This window comes from Saccopteryx bilineata, chromosome 2 (genome assembly GCF_036850765.1).
Source record: "Saccopteryx bilineata isolate mSacBil1 chromosome 2, mSacBil1_pri_phased_curated, whole genome shotgun sequence".
NCBI lineage: Eukaryota > Metazoa > Chordata > Mammalia > Chiroptera > Emballonuridae > Saccopteryx > Saccopteryx bilineata.
In genome coordinates, this window is record NC_089491.1 from 22,333,228 (window position 1) to 22,359,597 (window position 26,370).

The window sequence follows — 26,370 nt, forward strand, 5'->3', positions numbered from 1 at the left end:
GTATTCAATAAGATACAATATCCTTTTATGTTTAAAACACTCAATAAAATCTGAATAGAAGGAAAATACCTCTACATAATAAAGGCCATATATGACAAACCATCTGCTAATATCATAAAGTGGTGAAAAAATGAAGGATTTTCCTTAAAACCAGGAGAAAGACATGGTTACCCATCTCTCTATTCTAATTCAACATAATTCTGGAATTTCAGCAAGACCAAACAGATAAGAGAAAGAAATAAAAGGCAGACACATTGGGAAAAAAATAAAGGTATCACATTTTTGCAGATGACATGATCCTGTATGTAGAAAATGCAAAAGACTCCAACAAAAAACTACTAGAAACAATACAACACCACAGTGAAGTTGCAGGATACAAAGTCAATATACAAAAGTCTATTGCTCTCCCATATGCCAACAATGAAACTTCAGAAAATTACCTTAAAAAAAATTCCTTTTACAATTGTAATAAAAAAATAAAATACCTAGGAGTAAAGTTAAGAAAGAACATGAAGGACCTATATACTAAAAATTACAAAATATTATTGAAGGAAATTGAAAAAGACACAATGAAATGAAAAAATATTTCATGTTTATGAATTGGAAGAATCAACATAGTTAAAAAGAACATATTATCCAAAGCAATAAACAAATTTAATGCAATCTTCATCAAAATCCCATTGCCCTTCTTTAATGAAATAGAACAAAAAAATCACCAGGTTTGTATGAAACAATAAAAAATCCCCAAATAGCCAAAGCAATCCTGAGAAAAAGAATGAAGCTGAAGATATCACCCTACCTGACTTCAAATTATACTAGAGAGCCACAATAATGAAAACAGCATGGTATTGGCAGAAACACAGACATATAAACCAAATGAACAGAATCAAGATCCCAGAAAAAAAAAACACTTATATATGGACAAATCATCCTTGAGAAAGGAGCCAAAAATACACAGTGAAGAAAAGAAAGCTTCTTTAATAAATGGGACTGCGAAAAGGGAAAGCCACATGCAAAAGAATGAAACTTGGCTACAATTTGTTCCCATGCACAAAAATTAATTGATAATGGATGAAAGACCTAAATATAAGATCTGAACCAATAAATTACATAGAAGAAAACATAGGCATTATACTCACGGACCATGGCTGTGGAGAACAATTTATGAATTTGATCCTAAAGGCAAGGGAAGAAAAGGAAAAAATAAATGAGTGGGACTATATCAAAGTAAAAAGCTTCTGCACAGCAAAAGAAACTGACAACAAAACCAATAATAGGTGGCCAACTAAATGGGAGATGATATTTGGAAACAACAGCTCTGAGAAGGGGTTAATATCCAAAATATATAAAGAACTCACTAAGCTCAACAACAAAAAAGCAAACTATCCAATTAAAAAATGGGGAGAGGACCCGAACAGACACTTCCTCCAAGATGACATACAAATGGCCAACAGATATAGGAAAAGATGCTCGTCTTCACTTCTTATTTGAGAAATTCCAATCAAAACTTCAGTGAGATACCACCTCATGGCTATTATCAACAATACAGGTAATAACAAGTGTTGGAGAGGCTGTGGAGAAAAAGGAACCTCATTCACTGCTGGTAAGAATGCAAATTAGTACAACCATTATGGAAGAAAGTATGGTGGTTACTCAAAAACTAAGAATAAAAATGCCATATGACCCAGCAATCCCTTAAGTAGATATCAGCCCCCAAACACTTGAAAATATAGGTACATAAAGACAAATGCACCCCCATGTTCATCGCAGCATTATTCACAGTGGCCAGGACACGAAAACAATGACAGTGTCTTTCGATAGAAGACTGAATAAAGACAATATGGTACATATATACAATACAATGAAGCACTACCCAGCCAAAAGAAACCATGACATAGTGGCATTTATGACAACATGGATGGGCCTTGAGAACATTATACTGGGTGAAATAAGTAAATCAGAAAAAGCTAAGAACTTTACGATTTCAGACAGAGGTGGAATATAAAACTGAGACTCACATACATAGACAAAAGTGATGGTTATCTGAGGGACGGGGGACACACGAGACAGGGTGGGAGAAACTGTAAACAGTGACAAATATATGGTGACTGAAAATGATTTGACTTTGGGTCATAGGTATACAACATAATCAACAATTCAAATCCTATAGAAATGTTCACCTAAAATCAATGTGCCTTTATTAATAAATGTCACCCTGTTAATATTAATTTTCTAAAAGAAAAAAAAAAAGAAAACCGATAAGCTAATAGCCACAGGGCTTGGCCTCCAGGGTTTCCCAGGGAATGTTTAAAGCAGTGGTTCTCAACCTTTCTAATGCCATGACCCCGCAATACAGTTCCTCATGTTGCGGTGACCCCAAACCAAAAAATAATTTTGGTGGCTACTTCATAACTGTAATTTTGCTACAGTTATGATTCAGAATGTAAATACCTGATATGCATTATGTATTCTCATTGCTACAAATCAAACGTAATTTAAACATAGTGATTAAGCACAAAAACAATATTTAATTATATATTGAGAAATATTTATTACTAATGGACCTCCTTACCTAGTGTATTGGGGCTTCCATTCTGTAAATAGCTGCTTAACTAATGGATCTGTTTTTTCCAGATTAGTGGCAAGTTTTCTATATAGAACAGTGTGAACTACGTCATAGGATACACTGCAGTTTCTGCACAGCATGGTATCTTTCAGGGCTCTTTCACACTATAAAGCAGCGGTTTCTGCAGTGGAATCCACATCTCATTTACTTCAATGAGAGACCCGTGGATTCCACAGAAGAGTGATCCCCTGTATGGCAGAAATGCAGTTCCGACACATTTCTTCCTCTCCTATTCAAGTCAATGGGAGGCCGCAGCAGATTCCGCTCAAATATAGAGCATGTTGCTTAATTTTTTCCACGCTAGAACTTTTCCTAGAGCAGAAAAATTCCAAAGGTGGAATCCGCCACCCCCAATAGACTGAAAGAGGCCTCACACTGAGGAATCTGCTGTGCGGATTCTGCAGTGTAAAAGATCTGCCTCCTATAGAAGTCTATTGGGGGTGGCGGATTCCACCTTTGGAATTTTTCTGCTCTAGGAAAAGTTCTAGCGTGGAAAAAATTAAGCAACATGCTCTATATTTGAGCAGAATCTGCTGCGGCCTCCCATTGACTTGAATAGGAGAGGAAGAAATGTGTCGGAAACTGTCATTTCTCCGCCTCTTATTGAAATAAAAAGGAAGCTGCGGCAGATTGTGTGGTAACCCGAGATTCTCGATTCTCGGAAGCTCTCTTCCACAAAATCCGCCACACTCCCAATGAAATCAATAGGAGGAGGATTCAATGCAGGAAACCGCTGATTTCAGCAGTTTCCTCATTCAGAATATGGGGAAATAGTGGGAGATATGGGAGATAAGTATACATTGGGGAACAGTGTGAACTACATCTTATAGTGGTCTCTTATAGTATAAGACCAATGTAGTTCACACTGTGTAGGTGTATGGTGCTTTGTGTAAGTGTAAGCTGCTTTGTGTACTGTGTAATGATTACACACAAAGCACCTTACACTTACACAGTATTGTGTGTATGGTGTGTGTACTGTTTTTACATTATTAACCTTTTTCACACCAGGAGGCTGTCTTGCAGGCTCTCTTGGCTCTCCACCTCTTGCCTCTCCGCCTCCTAGGCTTCTATCCTCTGGCGCTTGCTGCACCCGCCCACTGATAATGTCAGCAAGTGCCGGACACACGTAATGCGCTGCTATGGACAAGCAGCTGCACTGCTATGTACTGTGGAGCGTGCCCCCCCCCCTCGCTTCCCCTGCCCCTTCGGCTCCGGATGGATGATGCAATCACGTCTGCGAATGACCGCAGGCATTCAGTTTGGAACACAGGTTCATAAAGGCGTGCGTTCAAGCTAAATAGCACTGCTGCAGAGGGTAGCGCGGCTTCTCAGCGGCTAAAGCCATCGGAAATATGTATTTTCCAATGGCTTTAGGCGACCCCTGTGTTTTGGTCATTCAACCCCCGCCGGGGTCACGACCCACAGGTTGAGAACCACTGGTTTAGAGCATTACAAACAACAATCAATGAGCAGGGAGCCACTTGGATGACAGGGGATGGCTGAGGTGCCACAGCCCTGGGCTTAGGAAACTACAGCCCAGGGGAGGCACAGGCAGACTCTCTGCTGCTCCTGGGTCAGGATGGCAGCTCGAACTCCCTGTGAAACATATCACTCAATTCCAAACATTTCCAGCAAAGAGGCATAAAATGCTAAGAACACTCAAAAGCAATGAGTGAAGACATCAGTTAGTTGATCAGAAACAGAGCAAAGCAGTCATTTAAAAAAAAAAAAAGGAAAAAGAAAAGCAGTCCTGTCGGCTGGGTTCTGAGGACAGATCTGGGTCACCCATGCAGGGTGGGTCACAGCGCTCAGGCAGGGAGGCCAACTGAAGATGCAAAGCTCTGAGAAGCAGGGGCTGAGCCAGAAAGACATGAGACTGCTCTTGTACCTCCCCTGGGGTCACAGAAAGAAGTTGTGTGAGGCCTGAAAGGAGGCACCACTACCCATTTGAGAACAAAACACATGCAGTCCCTACCCTCCTGGCACGGCCTGACCCCCATGGCTAGGCTTCAGTGTTATCTCCAACCGGGCTGAGGGCACATGTAAGCAGTTGTTCTGTGAGACACAGACAATCTCATTAAATATCAGAGAAGGTCACTCCAAGATCATTAAACCAGATTTAGCACAATCCAAAAACATGTCTCTTTCTCAGCTAAAATGAGTGACTGCTGCTTCTTTATCAAGTACAGCTTTACAGTCAAGCTTATCTCCACTCTGTATAGGGAAGGTTTATGGACGAGGTCAATGATAGACTTCCCTGATCACTGAGAGCATACAACCTAGACCTTTTTTAGATTGTCCACGAGGCCTGTAGTAGGTTCTTCCTAACATGCTCTGACTGAGACACCATGGTTCCCCATGGTGAGCATACTTCCTACCCAGGCTTTTTAACCACAGGAATGGACACGGTGATCTTTGTTTGAAGATTTCACATTTTTAGGATTAGGCTCCAGCTTACTCCATGCATGTGTTCCCTGGAGTTCTGAGATGCAGCAAGCTTAATCACATATGCAGGGTCTCTTTCAATGTTTGCATCCGGTAGGGGCAAGGACACAGGATGCCTCCAAGGATTTTGGCCTGAGCAGTAGAAAGGGTAGAACTGCCTTTATTCTAGGCAGGTGGAGGAACTGGCTCATTGGGGAAAGATAAATATCTTCAGTTGGATATTTCATTAGTTTCTCTAAGTAGAAAAAGAAATTATAATAATACGAGACAGAGGGAGAGAGGGAGGGAGGGAGGGAGAAACAGAGAGAGAGAGAGAGAGAGAGACCTAACCATACTCTAGTGTGGTTTAGTCAAGATTGAATTAATTTTACTCTCGTATGAAAATTCTAGAGAGAGTGCTCCAGTTTGGCTGGCAACTCTATTCAACAGAGTCATTCAGAAACCCAGTTCTTTCTCTCTGCTTTCTCCTTCCATCCTACAGCTTTGTCCCCATATGTGTGGCTGAAGATGGATTTCAAGACATAAAGGATCAGAGAATGTTGTGGGAAAAGATCTTATGGTCACTGTCCTGTCTGGCCCTAGTTCTGGTAGGATATCCCTTGTCTTTTATCTCCCATAAACACACACCCTCAGCTTCTGCAGGTTCAGAGAAATCACATTGAAGATTCAAGAGTTACATGCTTTTGCTATAGACCAGACCTAAATATCTCTGGCAGTGCAAATCCCTCAGAAACTTAGACTGCTGATGTGTTTGCATCTTAATTTCTCTGAGTGCAGGTAACCAGGCAATAAAATTCAGACTAGACATAGAGTTAGGGTCAGAAACAGGTATTTTCTAAATTGACTTTTATGCCTTACCTACCCCATCTCCTTTTCTTAACTTAATTGGGGCCATAGGAAACAGTAGTTAGGGTGGATGGGCACTTAATCCCGTCTTCACCAGCATCATCCTACCTTTCATGGCAGCAGCGTTATCTCCTAGGAGACTAGACTCCACTTCATAGCCACTACTTACAGCCACTTCACTGTAGGTTAAAGGAATTGTGACCCTCACTCAACTTGGAGTTGGGCTGCAGCAGAGGTGCGTCCTTAGCAAAGGTGTGCTACCTTCTCTCTCCACTTGCAGCCTGACTGGCTGTACCCAAGTACCACCCTCTCATAAGTTTGCTGAAAGCTGCAAGCAGTCCTGGACACAATACCAATATTCCAACACCCTGAACCTTTATTCTGCTTCTCCTAGCTCTACAGCCTGTGTCTGCATGTGGTCTTTCTCCACGCACAGCAGACAACCATTTGACCAAATGTTTTCCCAGCATGCACTGAGACTTGCCAGCTTTCCAGGCTGTGACAGCTGAATCCTCCATGCCCAACACCACCTTCCTCCAGTACACTGGCCACGTATTTCAGGTTCCTTCAGTCACCTCAACTAGTAAGTCCCCACCATATCCCTTACTCTTTTAAACAAGTCTTGGAAAAGAAACACTATGTTATAGCCAGACATTGCACTTGTACATGAAGATCTAGATCCATTAACGAGCCTCTGAAATGTGGAATAATTCAAGCCTTAAAAAGATCACAGCCTGGAGATGTTTGCGGCTAGTTTTTCTAAATATATTAAGACTATAAAGCTCAATGCAAGTTGGCGCTGAATGACCCTTTATATTCTGTACAGATGCCCTGTTAATGTAAAACGGTCCTTCTGGTATAATTTGCTTTGAATGTGCTCAATGACACTGACACATCAGGACTTTTAAAATATTGTTTCTTCTTGGTACCTAACATTAGTCTTAAAGCCATAAACAGTAATTGCTTTTCTTTGGGAAGAACAACTTTCCCAGTGACCTTAGTGCCCCCAAGAAATATATAAATGTGTGCATTTTCTAAAAGGTGGAGAGCGTGAGGACTCTCTGGCCATTCCCATGTTACCTGAATGCACTATGTCAATGTCACTGATAGACTGAGTTCCTAAGAGTTCACTTTCTCCAGTGAGTTAAAGGAAATGTCCTAGATCTGTATAGTAGCAAGGTTACAGCTCAAAAACCAACTGTTAAAGGATAGATATGTGTAGTCTGGTGCCACTCATATGAATTGTGTGTAACACCCAGAACAATGCGATATGTTATCTCCGGATTCCTGTCTGTGTGATGGCGCCATGCTTCTCCGGAGGAGCACACACTCAACTGCGGGTCTGGGGGGCCTGCGAGCTCTGATGCAGCAGGTCTGGGTGGGACCTGAGATTCTCCTCTCTAATAAGCTCCTGGCTATGCCAAGGCTTTGCTACCTTGGGACAGGGTGACACAGGGAAAAGGACACTATCCTTCTTACCTTCTTCAGTGCATCAATGTCTTGAATTTTGCTTCACCTGCATGCTGGAAACTGTCGGTTGTACCTCTCGACTCCCATTAAGGGGTTCTCACCCATGAGTAGTTGCTAAAATAGGTGTTTCATTGGGGACGTGCTGGTTGTTACCTCCTCTTCCACCGCCTTGCTTAGTGATCATTTCATCTAAAAGACACACAGTGAGAAAGACACTGAATTTTCAAATCTATATTTTAATTTTTTAGAATGCCCATTAAAATTGGAAATAAATGAAAGTTATGGTGGAATCAGCCCAAGCTATTGCTTCTAGATCTTTTTGCTCAGAGACTGGAGGGTCAAGCTCACAGCCATGTTCTATTGGGGATTTCCCACCATGGCATTTAAAAGTTACGTTGTCTTTTTATTGGTTCCATATCACCTTCCTATCACCTCACTGTCCATCAACATATTCTTGGGGTGGTAACACAAACTGAGTTGGTAAAGAAAGGGAAATAAGCCTGTTTCAAAGCACAACCACAGAATACTATCCCCAATATAACTAGTGTGAATTAGGATTACTCACAAGTTCACATATATCACACTTCCTCCCAAGAGAGAGCTCTGCCATGTATCAGAAACGCAGTGAGGATGTTCTGTTCCTGGCATCCAGCTGGATAGGAGAAATGGGTCCTGTGTTAGTTTCCCATTCATGCTGGAACAAACAAGCAACTTGGTGGATTAAACCGCACAGTTTTATTACACTACAATTTGAAGGCCCAAAGTATTTCTTTTTAGAATTTTAACATTCTCTTCTTGATAGTCCTCTTGTGTACTCTAGTCTTGGTTGTTAATTCCCATATACTTCACCAGTTATTTTGTTTGTTTGTTTGTTCATTTTACAGTGTAAAATTTTAATATTTAGAGTTATACTGATGGACTCAATTTAGAATCTCAGTAGACCACAATTTTGTTGGCAACATCCAAAGCATCATAGTCAGGAGCCAGTCAAACATATGCCTTCTTCTCTCCAACAGTTTTGATCAAGGTGTTGACCTTGACCATGTCAATGACACACACTTTCTTCACAGCCTGTTTGATCTGGTGCTTGTTGGCCTTGACATCGCAATGAACACAGTGCATCTCTGTCTCTGTCTTCTTCATGGCTCACTCGGTGGTCGTCAGGATGGCATAGGAGTCAGGCTTGGAGTTTCCCTTGGGGCGCTCTTCCTAGGATATTTAGGCTGCCTTTGGAACTGCAGTGTCTTTGGCCATAGATTTTGTGTGACGTGTGGATCTTTTTTGTGTGTGTGTGGTTGAGGACACCTTTCAGCTCTGCTTTCTTTGTAGGGGCTTCCTTCATTTGGGTGCCATCTTCATGAAAAGGCTGGGTTTTGTTTGTTTGTTAGGTTGGTTGGTTGGTTGGTTGGTTGGTTGGTTGGTTAAATTTTTAAAAATTTATTTAAGCAAGAGAAGAAGAGAGAGAGAAAAGTGATTGTTGTCCATTATGAAAGCATTTATTGCTTGATTATTCTATGTGCCCTGACTGAGAATCAAACCTTGGCTTATCAGATCAACGCTCTAACCAACTGAGCTAACTGGCTGGGCATGTTAGTTTTCTTAACCATTACTTATTATCATAAGTTTTGCCTGGTATGGAAAAATGTTATTGATTTTTGTAAGTTGATGTTTCTAGCAAGCTTAAGGAAATTTTTTTATTTTATAGTTATAATGGAATTAGTTCCATTGTTCTGCGGATTTGTTGGTTTTAGAGGTATACGGTCATATTATTGCAAGTAACGTCAAAGTATTTCTTTTAATACTTATGTTTCTCTCTCTCTCTCTCTCTCTCTCTCTCTCTCTCTTTCTCCTCTCTTTGTAATTTTAGCCAAAATCTCCTGGGATACTTAAATATTGAAGCCATGTTCTCTATACCAGAAGTTGGTATAGATCTATGGCCCATAGGCCAAATCCATCCAGCCCCCTGCCAGTTTTTGTATTGCCCATGAGCCAAGACATATGCAATCAATGCAATCTTAGGATCACCATTTTCAATCCCAATGAAGCAAATTTCCAAATATTTTATTATAAGAAAGAGTCTTTTTCTCTTATTTATTGAACTGTATTTTAAATATATATATTATACTAAATATTCAGTTTTTAATTTCTTTACAAAATATGGAAATGGGTTTTCTCTATTATTATATTAGACCCTATGTAGTATCTTCAATGTTGCATCCTGGCCTGGAAGACCTAAACTATTTCCCATCCAGCCCTTTGGAGAAGAGGTTTGCCGGCCCCCTCCTCTGTGCACGGCCTTTCCCCTGACCGCTGTTTACAGTTGTCATTTGTGCTGCATTTCCCCCAAAAATACAAGTTTGTCCAATTGAACCCTTCAGAGTGCCCTCAATAAAATGGACATGAAATTACCTAATTGTGGGATGAAGGAGGAATGTTTAAGTTGTCCTCTCATTGCTCCCCTCGGTGACTCAAAGCTGAACGGTGGGAATGTAGGTAAAGGTCAAGTAAATTTCCAAAATAAATGTCAAACCAGGTCACTCTGAGGTCATCTGGGGTTTCAAGAACAATAAGGAAGACTCCAAATCTCCTTTCCTGGCTCAGGGGACTCTGTCCACTGAGTCTCTGGCCCCAGGACAGACTTTAGTTAAGACTGTCTGTTCCTGGAAGCAGACCCATCAAAATAGCAGTGGTTGTTCTTCAGTGTTAGCTTTTCAGATTCAATGTTCTCTTGCTGAAAGAACCTTTATGGTGGCTGTTTGGTTACTAGATTAGTAAATAGACCATAGCTGGCTGACCCCTTGGTGAAGAACGACAGAGGACTGGGTGCCAGCTTGTTGAGGAGAGCCCGGCCCGGAAGGGAGAGCTGGTCAGCAGCACTGACAGCGAGGACCCAGCCCCGTGAGTCCCACACCCGCCCTCACTTCCCTTGTTCCTGTTACACTGAATCTTTATGCACACGGCTTCCATCAGACACCCTGAGCACTCCTATGTCTGGACCCTTTGTGTGAAATACTCGACCCCAGATACCTGCATGGCCCAGCCTCTCACATTCTGGTCCCTGTGTGTCACCTCACACAGAGGACTCCTCTGAGCCCCAAGCATTAAGTAGGGCTCTTCCCCACATCCCTGACTGCCCTCCCATATTATTACTTTACTGCCTGCACCCACTTGCCAGAAGGTAAGTGCTATGAAGTCATGGAGATGATTTAGTCACTGTCGTGGCCAAGACCTGAAACAGGGTTCTCCCCACACAGGCTCTCCACCTTGTTGGCTTAACCAGTGGCCTCTTTGGACCTGCACTGGAAAACCTCATGACTTTCTTTGACCAGTGACAAGGTATTAGAAGGTCCCCATGTCACGTGGATCAAGTTTTTTCAAGTTCTTCAGGTGATTCCAAAGTGCAGCCAAAGTTGAAAGACATTAATGTAAGAAGGGAAGGAGTTGGATTTGCCACATGTCTGTAAAGTCGAGTCTCTAGCACTGGAGCCACAGATGGGGGTGCCCGGAGCTGCCCCAGACAAGGCTCTGCATGGTAGGGGGTGGCTGGGAAGGTTACCCCTCCACCTGGGTGCTCAGAGGCACTCCAGAGAATGGCTTTGGCTAAATATAGGCCATACTTTATTACTGTATTTCCCACTTAAGTAATTATATACAATTCCTGTTTGTCCTGTTAATGCTTGAACAATCTCAACCTTCTTTAAATTTTTCTTGTCTAATTGCATTGTCCCACTCATTTTGTTTTTACTTCTTTTTCATCTCTTTGCCTTTCATTAAGTCACTTTAAAGACATGCAACTGTGCTTTTTTACCTCCTTAAATTTTCTGTGTTTATTGTATTTTATCCGTTCCTTAGACTGACCAATCTCATCACATTTTCTTCCTCTTTTTCCTTCTTGTTAAATTAGAAGTTCAACAGTCTTGAGTTCTAGCTGTTATTTCCTGTTCTCAAACAAAATCTGTTTCTCCCCTACTGCACTTGCTGTCATATAACTGGGACAGTCTAAGAAGAGGTACAAGGAACTGTTTTAAAAAGATATTAACAGTTTCACCTTTACATACACTGAACTACATTCAAGTGGACTTCCAAGGAAAGCAATAATCCTCTTATTTTTTATGTAACTCCAGTATATCACATCCAGTAGGAAGTCATATTGAACACCAAGAACGTAATGTTAAAATCTATAGAATAAATGCACAGACTTAGAGAAACTTGTTGTGATCAGGAAGGACAGGGACAAATAGAATAAAGAACAAACATACTGATGGAGTTCTTTATCCAGATGATTCTCAGATATTTCCTGCATTAGAAATATTATCTCCATCTTCAAAATACTTCAACCTTCTCAGGCCACTATCTAGATATATCTAACATTAGTTTTAAGCTTAAGATTCTAACAATGTCCTTAGTGCTTCAAGGCATAGCTTACAAATACATCCGTAGCTAAAGTAATAGTATTTGGAGAATGTATTAAGAAAATAGCACAATTAGCTATGTGGTCTGTAAGGCTGCTTATATTTAAGAAATGACTGCTAGAACTCCTAGTAAACATGGTCTAGTGGGCAAATGATTGCTGGTGCTCCCTCCTGAAACCCCACTAAAATGAATTTTAGAGGTTTGTGGGGGGGAAAAAGAGGGAGGTAGCAGCAGAATCCATTGAAAACAAAACAAAAAAAAAGAATGAAAAAAGCCTTGGCCAGGTAGCTCAGTTAGCGCGTCACCCTGGTATGCCAAGGTTGTGAGTTTGATCTCCAGTCAGGACACATACAAGAGTCAACTATGAATGTATAAATAAGTAGAACAACAGGTTTCTCTCTCTCTCCCTCCCTCCCTCCCTCCCTCCCTCTCTAAATCAAGGAAGGGAAGGGAGGGAGGGTGGATGAAAGAGGAAGTAATAGCTTAAGAGGACAAACACACATTTGGGAGGTGGCAGGCAGCTCTACAGGGGCTGAGTTAGCAAACCAGAGAAAGCTGCAGGAGCAGCACCTGCTGCAGGAGGGAAAGGCGAGCAGAGCTCAGACCCTCAGTGCAGCGCGTGTGCGTGGGGACGGCGCCAGCCCAGGAGAGAGGGAGGCAAAAGGAACAGCTAGAATGATGGGACAGAAGAGCTCTTTCATATACCTCTGCAGAAAGCCTAGAGACAGTCCAAATTGGTCCCAGGGTAGGAAAGATAGAGGTAGTGAAAAGTAGTAAATTTCAAGATATATTTTGAGAGAGAGCCAACATGATTTCTTTTCTTTTTTTCCTTTTTTTTTTTCTTTTTTTGTATTTTTCTGAAGCTGGAAACAGGGAGGCAGTCAGACAGACTCCCGCATGTGCCTGACCGGGATCCACCCAGCATGCCCACCAGGGGCAATGTCTTGCCCATCTGGGGCGTTGCTCTGTTGCGACCAGAGCCACTCTAGTGCCTGAGGCAGAGGCCATAGAGCCATCCTTAGCACCTGGGCCATCTTTGCTCCAATGGAGCCTTGGCTGTCGGAAGGGAAGAGAGAGATAGAGAGGAAGGAGAGGGGGAAGGGTGGAGAAGCAGATGGGCATTTCTCCTGTGTGCCCTGGCCAGGAATCAAACCCGGGACTCCTGCATGCCAGGCCGACGCTCTACTACTGAGCCAACCGGCCAGGGCCCAACATGATTTCTTGATGGAAGGAATATGTAGTATGAGAGAGAAGAGGCAAAGAAGGACATCTTAGGGTTCTGACCCAATTGCTTCTTGGCCTTTTGGTTAAGATCAAGTAAGGTTTCTGAGCCAAGCAACAAGAAAAGCAGAGTTGGCATTAGTTGAAAGGAAAACTACAGGACTTACAGGTTTAGGGGTAAAGAGCAGGAGCTCAGACTCGGACATATTAAGTCTGAGAAGCCTGTTAGACATCCAAGTGGCAAGGGTGAGCCATTATCTCTGACACCCTGGTCAAGAAAAAAATAGGCCCTCTACCCTAGAGAGGGACATTATCTCTATGCCTCCATGCTGTTTGCCAAGCAAACATTTGTAAAGATATAGTCCAGGAAATAAGCTGCCACAATATGTGGAGAAATGCTGTCAAAGACTGCCCCCCACAAGACAATACCCCTCCTTCAGTTCTAGATATTCTTTGTTTCTAAAAACATTTCCTATGAATACGCCATTTAGTCAGCCACTAAGATTGACATTGCTAAGAGCTAAGACCAGATCTACTTACTCAATTTGTACTCTAAGAAGCAAAGTTGGACCACCCTGCAGTATTGACCTTAGCTCTGTCCGCCTCCCCAGAGTTCCAGCTGAACAAATCCTATAAATCTTAAGTATCTACACCTTGAAAAGCCAAGTGGATTTCTCCTTAAATTTCCATATTAACTCAAAGCATTAATCCAAGTGGAGCAGGATATATTTGCAATTGCACAGTCTTAAATTGGCCCACCTGGGTAAGCCAAGGGTGATTCTTTCACTCATAACTGAAGACAAAGATGGTGTTTCTGTAAGCACTTCTAGGTCTCTTATGACTACCTCTTAAGGCATAAGCCGTGTTGTAGGCAAGAGGTAAGCCAAGGTGTAGCTTCCCCATAAGCACCACGAACTCAAAGGAGAACAATGTTCTTGAAAGAGGGTATGATTTCGGGAGACCCCTGAAGCGAGATCTACATCACTCAGAAAGCACGGGCTGACAGTGGCTTCAGCATGGCCTCCCAGCTGCTGGTAAGCCTTTGAGTTCCCAGTCTGTCCGTTTGGAGGGTCTGCCTGAGGACAGTCAGTCTGGTTTGTCCCCAACGCTAGCTGGGTCACAGCTATCTGTCTCACAGAATGGATGTTTAAGGATGTCTGAGTCAACAGTCAGTTTAACCCTTTGCAGGAGTTTGGGAGAGATGTACTGTGAATTGTCCCCCTGCAGGAAGGCTCCGGGATGGTTCTGACTGACAGACAGGTTGTGAGTGTCCCTCCTCCCTGACACCCAGGTGCTGCTTCGTTGCTCTTCCTTCACTTCCACAAAATCTCATGTCCACTTCAGTAGAACTTTTATTTTTATCTGATTATCCCTACTCACAGACAGACTTTTCATCCAGAAGAACCAGGTGAAAGAGAGACAAAGACATTTTTAGAAAACTTAAGAATTAGGTTGGGATCCCCTCTTTCAGGGTCGTCGGCATAAGCCAATCGGTAATCTGAGGACAGTGAGGAGCTCTGACAGCCTCAGAGGGGGTCAAACAGCTGACAGAGTCCATCTGCTAGGGACGGGAAGTGGAACCGCTTGTGATGTGGCATCTGTCACTGTGGGATGGAAGGGTCAACTTTTGGGAGGCATCATAAGTCTGGCCTGTAACTGCAGCGCTACATAAAAAATATTCGGTTCAGTCAGCAACTTGCTTTCAGTTGGTCTGGGAGCCAGCCTCCGCCATGGGCATCTAATTGAATGAGACAGGCAGTTCAATCGGCAAACCGGTTAGTTTCAACAGTCTGAGTGCCATCTCTGATCTGATCGTCTGTGTCTCCCAAGTAGAGGAACAGTGAGGCCGTTGGAGACAGCCCATGAGTGTGAGTTCTGCCTTACAGAGTAGGACTACCACAACCATTTCCAGCTCTGCAGAGCTGACTTTGAGCCTAAACAGTTACAGCAGCCCAGCAGGCACTGCCAGGTCTCAAGTTACCGTGCCAAGCCTGGGAAGGCTCTGTAGAGGGTACTGTTGGATCAGTGGCTTTGCTTCAGGTTTTTTGGGGTGATGTGGGATAAATAAAGTTTTCATGGAGGAATCACAGCTACTTTTCTCACAAAAGCCAAGATGCCAGTGAGGTCAGGACAGCTGTGTTCTTGAATGAGTGATGTTAGTCTTGAAGTCCAAGTTGACCTACCCCAAAATGGGAATTTGAAAAGCAGAAAATCCAGATATATAACCAAGTGGGAAATTTCACATAAAATAAGGCAGCATATGCAGTCAGTGGAGAAAGGATAGACTTGTAATAAGTTGTGTTATCATAAGTAATTAGAAAAAAATAGAGGAACTGGAAGAAGACCTGAGCAAATTCCTTTCCATTTTGGCAGTGAGGAAAACTTCCTTAATTATTTTAGAATACATCAATAAAAAAACATTGGTAAAACTGGCTACACAAAACCCAGAAAACTCTGGCATGGCAAAAAATACTATGCAAAATAAATCAAGGGACAAGTGGCCAAGCAAGAAAAAATTTTAGTAACATATTACAAAGTTTTGGTGTCGCTAATATTATAGAGCTTTAAAAATTTGAGAAGAAAATAATCAATGACATAATAGGAAATACATAAACAGATCACAAAAGAATACACGCAAATGGCTCTTAACTATGAAAAGGTGAGGTAATTACCTCACTCAGAAGAGGAATGCAAATTAAAATTATACTGAGATACAAATTCTTACCCATCCCATGCGCAAAACTTCCAAGTCTAACAAGTTGCTCTGTCGGTGATGCTGTAAGTAAACAGTCTCAAAAGCTGCTGGTGGTCTTCAGCACCGCCTATTACAAACATCAATTGAAACACTTTATATAAGGCTCCGGGAACTGGTAGAAAGGATTTGAGAATTTTCCTTTCCCATCTTCTTTAAATCACTGAAGGTGCTATGTCCAATAAGCCTTTTCCATTGTTTTTCTTGAATTTTAGTTTTCTAAAACTGTAATTACTTTTCTCTAACTAAAACCATTGCCTGGTTTATGATGTTTTCCATTGTGACATGCCTCAGTCCGTTAAGATAGTCACACACTATACTGGATTTTATTTGTAATAACAAAGCGCCAGTGATGTGAAAACAATAAAAGGTTGCTGAGGAACACGAAAAGGAGCGGATTGAGCATATAAACATGACCGTCCATGTGTGAGGGGTCTAATATAATACTGTGCTTTTTACTTTCTACATGTTTGGGTTTGTTAAAGATGAAGTACAGAATATGACAAAGACATTCCCCAATCCATTAAAATATGGGGTGCTTAAAACCTTAAACCAGAATATTTGTCTTTTTTTTTTTTTTTTTTTTTGTATTTTTCTGAAGTTGCAAACAGGGAGGCAGTCAGACAGACTCCCGCATGCGCCCGACCAGGATCCACCCGGCATGCCCACCAGGGGGTGATGCTCTGCCCATCTGGGGCATCGCTCTGTTGCAACCAGAGCCATTCTAGCGCCTGAGGCAGAGGCCATAGAGCCATCCTCAGCACCCGGGCCAACTTTGCTCCAATGGAGCCTTGGCTGCGGGAGGGGAAGAGACAGAGAGGAAGGAGGGGGGGAGGGGTGGAGAAGCAGATGGGCGCTTCTCCTGTGTGCCCTGGCCAGGAATCGAACCCGGGACTCCTGCACACCAGACCGATGCTCTACCACTGAGCCAACCGGCCAGGGCCCAGAATATTTGTCAATGAGAGTATTTCTCAAGCAGCTCCACAGGTCACTTTATAGTTGCAGAATGGCTTTTTAATCCACTCATCCACTGATGGACACTTGGGCTGTTTCCAGATCTTCGCTATTATGACAATGCTGCCATAAACATGGGGGTGCATTTCTTTTTTTGAATCAGTGATATGGTGTTCTTGGGATATATTCGTAAAAGTGGGATGGCTGGATCAAAAGGCAGTTCCATTTTTAATTTTTTGAGGAATCTCCATACTGTTTTATGAGGCCATGAAAAAGAAGAAAATATTACCTTTTGCAACAACATGGATGGACCTGGAAACTATTATGTTAAGTGAAATAAGCCAGGCAGAGAAAGAAAAATATCATATGACCTCACTCATTTGAGGAATCCAAGGAACTGAGGAACAAAATTAAACCTGAAGGGACGAGGGGAGGGCACTATGGGGAGGGGAAGCAAGGAATGTATGTTGAGGGGAATATGGGGGAGGGGGATGCATTCAGGGAGACACTAGAATCTATGTAAACACAATAAATTAAATTTAAAAAAATAATTGCAGAATGGAAAATATACTTTACAATAGCGACATCTGGTGGTCACTCTGGTAATCACATGAATAAATTAAGCCTCACCAATAGTGGGGACCGTCTGAGATTCTGTGACTCCTTGGGCCATGCAAAAAAACACGGTACATTGCATTATCTACAACAAATTCTTGCCAAAAATGTTTAACTTGAAGTTAATCAAGACTTTGGCCCTATCTCCAGTTGACAGAAAATTCAAGGGATGTAGAACAGGTTAAATAGCACCAGGAGAACAAAAATGAAACATTAAAATAATACTTAAAAACTGGCCTAGTCTCGTCAAAAAGTCAATGTCATTGTATGTCAATTGTAATTGAGAAAATTTTTAAATCTTTAAGTCAATATCATGGGGCGGGGGCAGCAGGGAAGGGACATGGAATCAATGATTTAACAAAAAAGTGGGAGGATTGTTCCCAAGGTACTCTGCCGATAACTAATCTGTAACTTGAAGTTTCTCATCAAGGTTCACTATGGCTAATAGGGTTGAATTTTTTTGGTAGACAAGGTGGAAATTTTTATTTGACAAAATCCCAGAAAGTTATGAGCCATTGCCAACAAGTTGTGAAGTGAAAAAGAAAAGAAACTTTTCTAAACTAGCCATTAAAAATTATTGTCACATCAGAAGGTAGTCAGAGTTTACAAAGAACCTGAAGAGAGAAAATGTATTCCAGAGATGTGCTAGGAAGTTAATTAATAGAAACACTTTATGTCTCTAAATTTTGTGATGTTTGAGGTATATTTTAGCTTTGTGGAATTTGTAATTTGCTGACTTACTTGCTCATTTTTAGTAAGTACTCGCTTTGGTGTCTGATTTCGTTGGGGTCATTTTGAATTTTGTTAAAAAGGTCCGCAAAATTCTATAAGCGTCAGGCCCCACAAAACTGTGATCTGAGTGTTAGGTTAGACAAGTTGCTCTCTCTGAGCCTAGAGAGTGGGGGAGGGGGGGAGTGGCTGTAGCAAAGGTGGGAAGAGGAACAGAGGCTAAACTGCGAAAGGTCTTGATACTCAGGGACTTGGGGGTTTTTCTGCTTTAGAAAACAGGAAGCCAAGAAGAGTTTTGGCCAGGATGTAATGGGATCAGAACTTCTGTGAGCACTGCAGGGAGGATCTGGAGTCAGGGAGATGACCGGTGGCAACCTAAGGCAACAGTCCAGGTGACGAAGGATGAGGTCAGATTCTCAATAACTGAGGGACCAGCAGTGAGCTCACCCAAACTTTAGGAGAGACTGTGGCAGGAAGAGTTGCTTAAAACCCGCCAATCAGAATGTTCCTCTCTAAAATATTTAGGTTCATATTGGATTTTCCATCCCTTTTAGAAATCTCTGCAGAAACTATTTATTACATTATGCTACAACTTAATCAGATTGCTAACATTGTTTTCCAATTGGGCGTTTACGCACAGGGATTTACTTCATTTCACTTATAAGCGATATAATAAAGGTGTCATGACTTAAGCATCAGACCATCCTTTGGCATAACATCTAGCAAAAACATTTTGCCCTGGTCGGTTGGCTCAGCAGTAGAGCGTCGGCCTGGTGTGCGGGGGACCTGGGTTCGATTCCCGGCCAGGGCACATAGGAGAAGCGCCCATTTGCTTCTCCACACCCCCCTCCTTCCTCTCTGTCTCTCTCTCTTCCCCTCCCGCAGCCAAGGCTCCATTGGAGCAAAGATGGCCCGGGCGCTGGGGATGGCTCCTTGGCCTCTGCCCCAGGCGCTAGAGTGGCTCTGGTCACAGCAGAGCGACGCCCTGGAGGGGCAGAGCATTGCCCCCTGGTGGGCAGAGCTTCGCCCCTGGTGGGCGTGCCGGGTGGATCCTGGTCGGTCGAGCGCATGCGGGAGTCTGTCTGACTGTCTCTCCCCATTTCCAGCTTCTTTTTTTTAATTACACTATAGCTTGTAATTTCAATAAATCACAATATGCAAATTTCACACAATGAGCTAACTCCGTGTTTTATAAAATAAAAAATTATTTAGCATTGTGGATTTGAAATGCCTATCTGTTCTGAGATTTCCCCAAATTGCTACTATTTGTGAAAGAAAGATGAGACATATAGTGTTTTTCTCAGAGAGAAGCTGCCCTCTTTTCCCTCCTGTTTATCAAATAGACATGCACTGGCAGAAACAGCCCAGGTAGTGCAAATTATAAAATGACTGCTTCAAGAGGACTATCCATTGTACTACAGTGTTGTGCCTTAATTAACATGTCTCTGCCCTTTATTTACCAAATGGCAGAAGCCTTAAGGTCTTGGTTTGGTATGACCAAACAAGAAAGACAATGCTTGCATAGAAACATTGAACTTGAGTAGCTTTGCAGTTGATACTCAGATCATGTGTTTTAATTTAAAAAAAAAAAAACACCTTTATATTATACTAATTAACCTGTCAAAGTATAAATAGAGAAATTGTTCTTTCCAAATATTTGATCGAAAAATAAATACTTATATGTAATGGAATTCATGGTATATAATACAACACATTGCGAGATGTTAAATTGTATGCCATTTTAACTACATTGACAACATCTCAACCAATTGAAATGCAGAGAAAATTTTATATGGCCTTGTAGCAGGGGGGGTGCTCAAAGGTTAATAGACACGTATATTTCTACTTTAAATATAATATAAACTCCTCATAAATAAAGGGGATTCTCGTGGGACATTGTCCAAGCTGAAAACAGGCAAGGCTTGTGTGACACTCCTAGGTGATCAGGCTGAGCCCTCCGGTCCTGGATCTCAACAGCATGTGAGGGACAGGGGTGGCCACAGGCCAAGAAGATTAAGATCAAAACTTCATGCAAGGAAGATGAGAACCAGAACTAAATCTCTCTCCCTCTCCTATCTGTACAGAGCATCCTCACTGACAGTGAACCATTTTACTTATAAAACACACCTTTCTATGCCAGGAGTTACTTTAAATCACAAACATGGTCTTCGTAAAAATGTCCACTTTCATCAACATTCTGATGTTCATTGTGAAGACAGGTCTTCTCTCTTCCCCTAGGGTTAAGGCCACTGCAGGCATCAGGGAACTTTATTTTTCTCTTTCCCCCACTTCTTCACTCTTAGGTTCCTAAAGGCAGCTTCTGGCCTATCAGCAATGGGAGTAGGGAGAGGGAGAAGGAACAGAGAGTAAGCTCTGGCTGATTCTCTCTCATTAGGTGGCCTGGTGCTCTCTAGACTTGGCAGGTGTTTAAAGCTGACCCTTTCTTGTGTGTGTTCCCCTGAGAGGTGACTGGCTTCTTCTGATCTGCAGCCCCACCCCCACCCAGCATCTCCCTGTAATGCGTCCCAGAATCTCCTCTGAGAGGCCATCCTCTTGGGGAAAATTCTTGTTAATCCTGGTCAACATTTTTGGCAAACATTTCTGAGAACTCTGGCTGTTGTTCACAGTTATGGGGAGGTATCTCTAGGCTTTTAAAATACCCTACCTGGCCCTGGCCAGTTGGCTCAGTGGTAAAGTGTCAGCCCGGAGTGTGGATGTCCCAGGTTTGATTCCTGGTCAGGGCACACAGGAGAAGTACTTATCTGCTCCTCCACCCCTCCCCCTCTTGCTTCTCTCTCTCTTCCCCTCCTGCAGTCATGGCTCGATTGAAGCAAGTTTGCCCTGGGTGCTGAGGATGGCTCTATGGTCTCTGCCTCAGGCACTAGGAAGAGCTTGGTTGCTGAGCAATGGAGCAATGCCCCAGATGGGAAGAACATCACCTGCTAGTGGGCTTGCTGGTGGATTCTAGTGGGGGCATATGCAGGAGTCTGTCTCTCTGACTCCCCTCCTCTCACATAAAAAATATACCTACCTGATAAGAGTACCTTTGTTTACCTGGGATCTTGGTTCATACCAGATAGTATAACAATGTGAGTTACAATGTAAGTTTTGGGCCATGCAGTATCAGTTCAGCCTTAGAGGGGCTGGAGACTAAAAGTCAGCCACAAGGGTTGTCATCCATGTAACATTAATGTCTATGTGATGGAGCTCCAATAAAAACTCAATGACAAGGCTCAAGTGAACTTCTCTGGTCGGCAATTCTCCATGCATATGGTCACACATTCTAGCCAGGAGAGGAGCGAGATCCATGAGGCCACTAGGAGAGGACAACTGTGGGCTTCATTTCTGGAACTTTCCTGGACTCTGCCCCATGCATCTCTTCCCTTGGCTGATTTTAATCTGTATCTTTTTGCTGTAAAAAGCATCACTGAGAGTTTAACAGTTTTCTGTGTGAGTTCTTTGCATGAATTTTCAAATCTGAGGGTCGTATTGGGAACCCCCCTAACTTGCCATCAGTGTCAACAGAGAGAGTGGTCTTGTAGACAGTCTCCCTAACATGCAAGTGCCTTACACAAGTAGGTGTCCCATAAACGTCACTGAATTAAAGATGAAGGAATTTGTATGTACCAACAGAAGAAGCATGTCAGTTACCTAAGGGTAGTGTTTTCTCAAATGCAGTATGATCAAAATTTGTGTTCCCATGTTTTGCATGACAAAATTAGACCTTTTAATCCTGTGGGTTTTCTTTCCAAATATACTTGGACTTTTTCTGGTCATAATTAAACATATTTCAATTACCACACTACTTCAAAGACTAAACACCCAGCAGGTGTCTGCCTGAAGATTGGAAATAATAGCAACGTCACAAAGCTCTTTACTGAGCCTAGGCAGGGATTGAGGCTGGTGTGACCATTGCCCGTGCTACCTTTCTGCAGACGTACTCTAACGTGGACACCAAGAGGGCAGCTGGCCACAGGAGACACACCCTCCAAACACCGTTGGCAAAAGCTTCCCAGTTAGAAGTGATTGACTCTCAGGGACACAGTGTACACCCTAAACTGCTATCCATGGACAACATGAGGTCTCCCCTCAGATGAGCTTATTTATTTATGACCCCAGAGAAGGACCAAGCCTATGGAGATAACACTGAGGGCTCTCTTCCTGCTCTCCCTCCTTTGGAGACCCAGGAAGCGTTTTCTCTGTCTTCTTTGGAAACTTTGAGCTCAGGGACAGAAACATCCCATTAACAGGTTACTTTCCCTGATCATTTCAGAGCTGCTATTTCCTCCCACACTGTTTTCAAGAGTGAATAGCTGTGAGATAGCTGCCATAGAATCATTATCAGAGAACAGAGGGTATGTTCTGATAGTACGATCATGAGGGCCAGCAGAGTATGGGAACTTCACAGTCCTAATTCCTATCAGCTTCTGGATGGTCTGTTATCTTGCTTGTCTTTCAGGAGGCAAATCTGACCTCAGAAATAAGCCAAAGAAATATTGGCTACATTATCCAGACCCTTTTAACTTGTAGACCCCCAACAGAGTGGTATAGTTTTCATTAGATATCCTCGGGTGATGCAAAATTTTGCTTCAGATAGCCACAGTCTCTTTGCCAAAATTCCTACTTCCATCCCAGAAATTTAAAGTCAACTTCCATTTGTACACTTCCTGGTAGGTCAACTCCGCAGTAGTGGAATCTGGTATTAGGTGCTGCCACCTAGCCTTCACTGGCTTGAACCTCTTTTCTGAAGTCTGTAGAAGTTTTCTCAGCACTTACCGCACAGTGCCATGGGGTCGATTCTCGTGTTCACTCAGTTTCCATGCCCTAGCCTCCTTGTGTGCTGTCTTTCTTTGAGATGTCACAATTCTTAAGAAATATCCTTTAACTACCCACTACATAAAACACCCCATCTAAACCTACCATCTCTTTCCATCCCTTCTTCTCCAGTCTCTCCAGATAAATGTCTTTACTGCAACAGAGTTCTTACTCTTGAATCCCATTCTCCATTATTCTATCAAGATATTTTCTCTGTCTAAATAATTAAAGTATTTTTCTTCATTTCATAAAGAGCTATTTTGGCACGACTGGGTTCAATCCACCAAGGATCATCCCAGACAGACAACTCATTCTTGGAAGTAGACATTTTTATATTGGGTTCCCTGATAAAAATGAGACTAAGAGACATGGACAAGAGTGTGGTGGTTACCAAGGGTGGGGGGGGAGGGAGGACATGGGAGGGAGGGAGGGAGAGAGTTAGGGGGAGGGGGAGGGGCACAGAGAACTAGATAGAGGGTGACGGAGGACAACCTGACTTTGGGCGAGGGGTTTGCAACATAATTTGATGACAAAATAACCTAGACATGTTTTCTTTGAATATATGTACTCTGATTTATTAATGTCATCCCATTACCATTAATAAAAATTTATTAAAAAAAAAAAAAAAAAAATATATATATATATATATATATATATATATATATATATATATATATATATTGGGTTCCCTGGAGACAGGCCCTAAAATAGAGACTTGCGTGTGGAAGGCTTATCAAGGAGTGTTTTTGGGAAGTCCCACTACAAGAACGTCAGAAAAGCATGACAGGGTAGTAGGAGCCGCTGACCCACGATGGGACTGTAATTGACACTTTCGGTCTGGAGCTGTGGTGCTCTGGACAACTCTGAGAGGCAGCTGTGCAGGTGTCCCAAATTGAGGGAAGGAACTGGGTATTTACACCCTTTCGTTGGCAAGCTGTTAGCTGGGAGATGCTCCTGGGAAATGGCATAGAAACAAGCAAGGCGGTTCTGTGCCAAGTACAATGGCCAGCAAAGGGCACAGCTGTGAGCCAGCAGTGCTTGACATTCCCAGGAGCTGGGGAGTAGATGCACTGGCGATGAAGAAGGGATATGAGCAAATACTAAAATATCCACTGCGGCCCACCTCTCACACCTCTCTGATTCGTCTGGGAATGACTTTCCCATAATTATGGTTGACCTGGCTTACTGTGAAATGTACAAGAGAAGGGTGAATGGGACAAACCCCACTACCACAGCTAAATTGAGGACATAAATGATACTCATTGTCCCCTCCTCCAACTTTCATTATACATAAGCACACCTCGTTTTGTTGTGGTTTGCTTTATTGTGCTTCATAGATGTGCTTTTTACAAATACAAGGGAAGGCTTCCCACCAGCAAAGAGACTATGAGTCACTTTATTGTGATCCCCGCTCTACTGACGTGGTCTGGAACTGAATCCGCAATTTTCCCAAGATGTGCCTGCTTCTCCCTCTCCGCCTCTCCTGGTATAAGTGGCTTCCCTGGTGAGGTGACCCAGACACTCACTCTTAAGGTGTCAATTCTAAATCGTCCATGTCTTTTTCAGGCTTGTCTGTTTACCATTAAAACTGGGCGTGGGGATAGACAAGATGGCGCTGGAGTAGGCGGATGTACCAGCATCTACCTCCCAGAACCAATGTGGATTACAAACTAATTTTATGAACTATCAGCTGGAAAAACCAACTTTGGACTAAACTAAAAGGACTCTTCAACCAAGGAACACTGAAGAAGCCACACAGAGACTGGTAGGAAAAGCGGAAACGCGGAGAGGACTGCCCAGCTTCTCGGAGCTAACGGCAGCAGGGAGAGACTCGCATGGCGGGAAGTGAGTTTAGCAGAGGGGAAAGGGTCCTGAGCCCCAGAAACAAAGCCCCAGCCTGCAGCCCCAGAGCCCAGAAGAAGCATAAGGACAGTATTTAGCTGGAAACAAGTCAGGATACTGTTTGTGAGAGAGTCTGATTTCTCAGACCCAGGATCCTTCTTAAAGGGACCGCGCAGAACATCTCCCTCACAACCACTCACCCGGGGCTCCTGGGGACAGGGAGAGGGGAGAGAACCACAGTAACAGGAAGAGAGTGCAATCTAGGAGGCATAGGGAGAAACATTTTGGGAGATAGCCACCCTAACCCCTGGGACGAGTCACTCCCCAAAGCTGAAGTGAATATTTCCCCCGGAAACAGCAATACCAGCAAAGGGAAGCAGGAGAGCAGCCAAACAAGATCCCCCGCGGCATTCAGAGCAGAGTCGCATAGAAGGAGGGAGCTTTTGGGTCTACAGTGGTGAGTCTTGGGGTCCGAGCTGCAACATCCCCACCCACACGGCTGAGGGCACACCGAAGAGCAGGCGGCAGCAGGAGACAAAAGTGCGGTTCTGCTGGCAGGCGCGGAAGCCGGCTGGCCACCACTGGGCTCAGGTGTGAGCTCAATCTTTCCGGGCTAGGGAGAAGGGGGCGTGAAAAAGCGGCCAAGCTCAGCTGCTGGCAGCCTGTAATCCAGCCTCCGGGAGAAGGGCGGGAAACCCAGAAAGGGTAGAAACCAGCCCCGGAGCAAGGGCAGAGGAGCACATCCCGGCCCCGCCCGTGCAACCCAGGCTTGCGGTCTGACTTGGTAGCCAGCTCCTCCCGCGAGGGTGGAGCCAAAAGCCCAGAAGAGGCGGAGATCCGCTACGAAGCTGAGCTTGGCCACGCAGCCCTACCTGGTGGTAGAGCCAAGGCTAGCAGCTGTTCCTTGAGTGGGATCAACCTGCAAAGGCAGGGCGAAAGCTCGGAAACAGGCGGAGACCCGCAGCTGAGCAAAGGTGCTCGCCAGTGCCCTCAGGACCGAGCATAACGTCACACACGGGGGCGGGGCAAAGGTTAAGGCCACCAACCCTTGTGCACCCGAGCACGTGATCACAGCCACTCTCGTGAAGAGAAAATGCGGAGGCAGAGAAATACAACACAAATAAACCAAGAGAAATCCCCAGAAAAGGACCTAAGTGAATCAGATATAACCAAATTACCAGATGCAGAGTTTAAAATAATGATTGTTAGGATGCTCAAAGATATTAGAACCACCATAGATGGCCATTACGAAAACCTAAATAAAGAGATAACAAATATAAAAAAGGACATTGAAATAATAAAAAAGAATCAGTCAGAAATGACAAATACAATATCTGAAATAAAGAATACAATGGAAGGAATTAAAAGCAGGATGGATGAAGCAGAGAATCGAATCAGTGAGTTAGAGGACACAATAAATAAAGGCACGGAAGCAGAGCAGAAAAAAGAAAAGAGACTCAAAAAGTCTGAGGAAACTCTAAGAGGGCTCTGTGACAACATGAAGAGAAATAACATCCACATCATAGGGGTTCCTGAAGAAGAAGAGAAAGAACAAGGGATAGAGACTTTGTTCAAACATATTATAGCGGAAAACTTCCCCCAATTAAGGCAAGAAAACATTTCACATGTTCAGGAAGCACAG

At 43.2% G+C, this 26,370-nt stretch overlaps 1 pseudogene; it reads left to right on the plus strand.

The window, feature by feature from the left end:
* The window catches only part of LOC136322183 (allergen Fel d 4-like), a 35,423-nt pseudogene extending 13,255 nt beyond the window's left edge, over positions 1–22,168 (plus strand).
* The last annotated feature ends 4,202 nt before the right edge of the window (positions 22,169–26,370 follow it).